Raw genomic sequence first — 6000 nt, forward strand, 5'->3', positions numbered from 1 at the left:
TGCTATTTGTGAATGTACTCCGATTTTTGTCTCAAGCTTGGCGCCAAAAGAACAAAGGCAAGGAGATTGGACGCAAAAACTGCACAAGGAGATTAGGAGGTGAGGTCCCCAACCCAGACCGGTATCCTCAGTAATTGCTCGGCATTATTCCGTACAGAGTTTTTATACTGTCCACAAAACCATCTTCGACGATGTACGATCGCAGCCCACACCTCCATCGACACTACGGCGGGATTCAGGAGGGTACACTAGTTTGGTGCGTGGCGTTGGTGTCCACAACTTGCAAGACTCGAATACGGCAAAATACATCGGGGACCAGAAAGGAGCCTGGTGAGGCAAAAGCTGTCCGGCGAGCCCAACACGTCTTCTTTATGAGTACTCCGTTGTTGCTGGTAAACATGTCTCAGTTCTGAAGATAAGAGCACGGAGCATTTCGGCGGATTGGATAAGTTTGGGATTGCGCGACCACTGCGAATGCAGTTGAAAGATTGTATGTCGTAATGTGTCGTTGCATTCTTGAATCCATGCCTGCCGGTTCCATGCTGTCTTCTTCCACACTTTGTCGAAGCGCGTTTGGCACTCTGGCACAGGGGCTCATCGAGTGCCATCAAAGGGCGGCCCCCGTTCAAAGTCACCGAACGTGGGCCACAGTGTGCATGGAAAGGAGACCAAAAGTGAGAAAGAATGAGAGAACCAGCACCGCTGAGAAGTTCTAGCTGCTTATTCTCTCCGCGCTCTCACCAAGCAGTTCTTGTCCCAACCATGGCACCGTTTCTAGCACTAGCAATGCACACAGGTTATTTTTGGACAGAGTTGCCGACGTTTTACGCCGTAGCTTGGTCTGTTGTCCTTTCATCCTTCCGTGCTTCATTACTACCATGTACGGAGTGTTTAATTAGTTTGTAGGAGTACAATCGAAGCACGCTATTTGTGAGCTGGTCGTTCTGTTATTTTTTCTCTTGTTTTTCTCTTGTTTTTTTTTTTTTTTTTTTTTTTTTTTTTTGCTGCCACCTCCTGCCCGTTCCCGGCACTGCCGGGGCGTTCGAAGGCGAAAAAAGGAGAATATCCATTGGAAAAAAGGTCGGGTCCTGAGCGCAACCCCATTATTTGCACATGCCACAATTGGGAAGTGAGGATGAGAGGTGGTAGCCAAGTCGGCTATCGGAGGCCGGAGGGAAAGACACTACACTGGCACAGGAGAAAAAGTCTTTGACGTAGCCGCAATTCGACTGGACGTGGGCTATTTCAGCAAATCCAAGACCGAGGTAGAAGACATACAGAAGTAAGAGGGACCTTGATAGGATTAAGAGACCCGAGTTCTCTCTTCGTACTGTCACGGTGCAATACAATAAGAGCAAAGTAAAACTCAGGTAATTATTTATACCCTGCTTTGTACTGCCAGTCCAGACGCCAATTCGCGATAACAGAAATTCCAAGCTTACAAGCTACCTCGCAAGTGGTATTAGGACCTTACCGAGCTGACATGGTCTGACCTGGGGCCTGGACCCAGCCTTGACCTTGGACCTGTGGTCTTGGCACAAGGCAAGCTGTGTTTTCTTATGGGTCCTTTTGTTTCCATTTTAGATGATTTATTTTTCGTCCTTGCCTCCGCATACCCACATCGTCGCGGTGCTTCCTTTGCCTGGCTAGCACAGCTCGACAAGGATCTTGCTTGTTTGCCTCGCGAACGAAGGGCGAGACTCTCTCCCACACAAGACCGCTGCGTTCTCGTCGAGCATGTGCGTCACAGCCTTGGAACAAGGTGTTTTTCGCACCATTCACGGATGGCAATCACTTTCAAAGGAGCCAACGGGTTTTACTCCTGTACATTAGAACTGCAAACAACGAAAGGTTTCTGGACGCAGAGATGCAATAATACGGGAGTATATGTTTGCATTATTACAGTGAATTTATTAATCGGCAAAAGTGCTGACAAAGCCTCCTTTTTTTTTCCCACAAATTTCCAGACGACTTCGATCGAGGCCTTCCAACCAAAGTCTAAGCCCCCCTTCCCTTGGACAGGGATTACTGCAGGTACGGGGAGCAATTGAGGAATTGCGATCGCGATCGCGCATGGGTGTTCCCACTGGAAAATGTTTATCAATATTATGCGCAATAAACACGCGAACCGACATGAGAACCCTGAAATCCGATTTGAGGGAGGAGGGAAAAGGTATCTTAACAAGACGAAACAGTTCCAAGAAACACAAACTCTCCGAGGAGCTCTCGAGGAGCTCTCGAGGCGACGAATTTGAATTTGGAGATGAGTACAACATATATTACAAATATACGCCAACTAATCGCCGCAAAGAATGGAAACAGAGCAGCAGTAAAGAATGTTCTCTGGGATTTGCATGGAATCCAGACACGCGGAGGGTAACGTGCGTCCCCAATGCATTCATTCTTGACTTGTTGCTTGTGTGGTTGGCCCCGTAAAAGGCGCTGCGCAATGCTCGGCCGAATAATTCATACAAAACTAAAGTTGATGACCAACTGAAGCGTTGCTTGTGCTCAAAATGGGCAAGCGGGGTGTCTTGGGCGCACAGAGCAGAATACAACCAGACGAACCAACCGGCTGCTGACGCGTAGAGGTCGTCGACAGTGGATCATGAACAACGCGGACATGCGTGGGATCGTGAGATGGAAGAAGAAAGTGGAAAAGGCAACGCCCGACAACGCGAGACCCGGCCGCATGGAACTAGAGGATACAAACTTGTTATGAGGACGACACAAATGGAGCGACATGTTCCGTTCAGGTGCACGGATAGGGCTGGAATGGCATGGCTTGCTCGGCTCTTCCCTTTTCGTCCACCCACATGTCGTCCCAACATTTTCAGTGAATTTTCGATGCCAAACATAAGACTGCATTTCGTATTTGACCAGGTACGGAAACGGAATATTCCGTATTCTGTACATTAGAACCGGATGCATAGGAATGGCACACCCAAGGCAAAATGGAGAAAGAAAACAAGAGGGGACTTGAAACCCAACTCACAAAAGTGGCCTACCATGGCCACCATGGCCACTATGGCCGCCATGGCTCGGGATTCTGGGAAACCCCGTCATCTCTCCACTCCCCTACCCGCTTTTGCAAATTTGCAGTCCTTGTTGACTACGCGCGTGGTGCGGCGGTGCCCGAGGTCGATGTGGATGCATCTCGTATTGGTCTGCCCTGGTGCATGCAAGCTCGTCCCCTTGTTGACATTCATCTGATCGCCTAAAAGCATAGCAAGATGTGTATTCTTATAAACGGCTAACAGTCAACCAAAAATACATCTGCCACCATGTCGGTCAGGACGGTTCTGGCGGATCTTAATTTTTTAGTCTGGCCATTTCTTCGACATGGGAAAGGAGGCAGAACGAGCCGTCAAAATGGCGAACCTGCACCAAGAAACAGAAACCTGGGAAAGTTGGTCACCGCGGACGGGACGCGTATTAGTGCTGCGTCACTCGCGTCTCGCCTGGCGCCCCGTTTCTTGCATAGCACTGCTGACATGTCCAGTCACTTCTGTCGCTACAGGTCATTTGACGAGGTCCAACGTGCTTCAGAGCGCCTCCATTCGTAGGGCATGGCCACTTGTACAAAGGTAATTACGCGTAATAATTTCTGCGAGTAACACCCTGCATTTCGAAAGGCAAAGTACTCCGTAATTACATCTTACAAATTTTTACAACAATTGCTCTTTTTTACAACAATTGCTCTTTTCTTTGGACCAAAATTTGTTTAGTTTCAGGGCAGTACCGCATAGATGCATAACACGCTAAAGGAACCCCTCACTGCCATGAAAAAGTTAATACGAAGGGGCGCAATCTCAAAATGTACGGGTAAGCTTGGTCTGCCGGTTGGATACGACATTACTGCCTTCCGGGCAGCAGCAAAAAGGGGATGGATTACGGAGCAGATTAGTGTGTGTATGCGTTGGACAGCATGCGCATCTGCCTACGGGTAAGTTTTTTTTTTTTTTTTAAAAAAAAAAAATTATTAATAATAAAAATAGAGACGTCGTCTTTCGCCTCTGTAATTGCCGGGCTATCTGTGATCTCTGGGTGCAAATACTGGCAAGCAACGGCGACACAACGTCATTTAGGCATTTTTCGTTGCGGCGCTGTTTCTTGTCTGTCGCAGCTGCTCTACGAGAACTAATCACAACAGCTTCGTAACCTTTTGCGATGCAAGGACAAGGACATGCAACCCATCATCACTCTTTCCCGGCCCCGCTCCTGCCTTTGCCGTCCTTTGCTGCGTTCGCTGGGGGATCACGTTTACGGAGAGAAAGAGCAAACCAAGACGAGAGTAATTACTACACAGTAGATGCTCCTAGACATGGGACACCGTCCCGATACGGAAATATACGAGGGGAAAGAAATTGAGACGGAGCAAGAGCGAGAGAGGCTCAGAGGGAAGCTGCGTGAGAAGGAAGCAACCAAAAACAAGAAAAAACAAGGCGACCTGTTGGAGACCACACAGCCGTTTAACCTCATATCCAGGTCGTCAATGTTCTTGTCCCTGGCCAGACCCTTCGGCTGTCTATGTAAAGAATAAGGAATGGGACAATAGACAGCCGCTGTTCCTGGTCCCTTTTAGGCTTTTCATTGTCTTGTGGCAGAGAGAAGCGCTTCCCGAGCCTCCCTTTTGGCCCCTTTTTCGTTCGAAGCGTTCTTTCCCTGTCTACGACGTAACTGAGCTCCTCGATTCTCCACAGGCCACCGGTCTCCGCTGCCCCAAGCTTGACGGGGCCTGTCTTTTGTTTCTTCCGCCTGCCTCCCTTCCACATCTTTTTACTCCTTATCTCTTTCGCGTTTCTTGTTTCTTCTTCTCTCTTTTCTTTTCGTGTTCCTCTCTCCATCCGCTCGTTTCCCCCCTTCGCTTCTTCCGATCGTCCAGCCGAGAGAGAGAGCGCAAATTTGTTTGGGCCGTTGTTATTTTTTTGTGTTGCCCTTTTTTTCGTCCTTCGCTTGGCCTTGTGGTTCCCCTTTTTCGTTTCCTTTTTGTTTTCGTCCTCTGCTCGTCATTTATATTCGGGTTTTTTTATTTATTCCTAATTGCGCATCTTCGACCTGTTTTTGTCGTGGATCGTTTATCGCAGCCGGCCTTTTCGATAGGACCGTACCACCACGCGGCCGACCACGTCGTCATCGCTTGCACACGCACCACGCCCAGAAGAGAAAAACTCAAATGCACGCAATCACACAGACACAACCAGACCAGGCAAGCCTTTTGATAACGACCTTGTCTTACAAACTACGCCAGAGCAAATCGTCCAACGTCACCTGCCAACGTCCCAGCTTCCAAGCGTCTCTGTGGCTCTCATCTTGCCGGCCCAAAAGCCAATAAACCCACCCACGCCTTGGACGATCTCTGCGGTCGACCACCACATCACCTCCCCCGACGCCAGTTCCATTCCATCAAACGGCTGCAATCTCACAGTCCTTTCAGAGTTAGTGTGTCCTTCAACGACCCAGGCAGATCCCTGCCGACCACACACTCGTTCGTTCCCCACCGGAAACACGACACACGGACGCCATCGACTTTTGTCCGCAAAAGCTTCCTTCAGCTCTTTCAACTGTCATTGCCCTTTTTGGTATTTGCGCATTTCGACGTTCGACCACACTTCCCGAACCGGACGATCGCACCGGCCTTATTATCGTCGCCGCCCGGTCGATATCAGCCTCACTACTTCGATTTCGCTACCTCGATTAGCACGCCTCCTTTCCCCCCTGCTTCGTCGCCGCCACGACATCCCCGTCAGTCTCGTTGCGGCTCCCTCGAGCGACGCGTCTTTGCTCGACCGCGTCTCGCCGCCACCGTCGGCCGTTTGCGTTCATCGATATCACCGTACGTCCTGCCAAGGTAAAGCACTGCACAATAGATCATCAAGAAAGCAGCGAGGCCAGGCTGCAGAAACAAAACGAAGAGGCACCGCAGAACGACGAAGGGCCGTAAGGTTCGTGTCTGTATCGCCGACGAAGAAAGTGGCAGAGGAGCAAAATTGTTAAAAT

This window comes from Sporothrix brasiliensis, assembly GCF_000820605.1.
Source record: "Sporothrix brasiliensis 5110 chromosome Unknown Cont18, whole genome shotgun sequence".
Classification (NCBI taxonomy): domain Eukaryota; kingdom Fungi; phylum Ascomycota; class Sordariomycetes; order Ophiostomatales; family Ophiostomataceae; genus Sporothrix; species Sporothrix brasiliensis.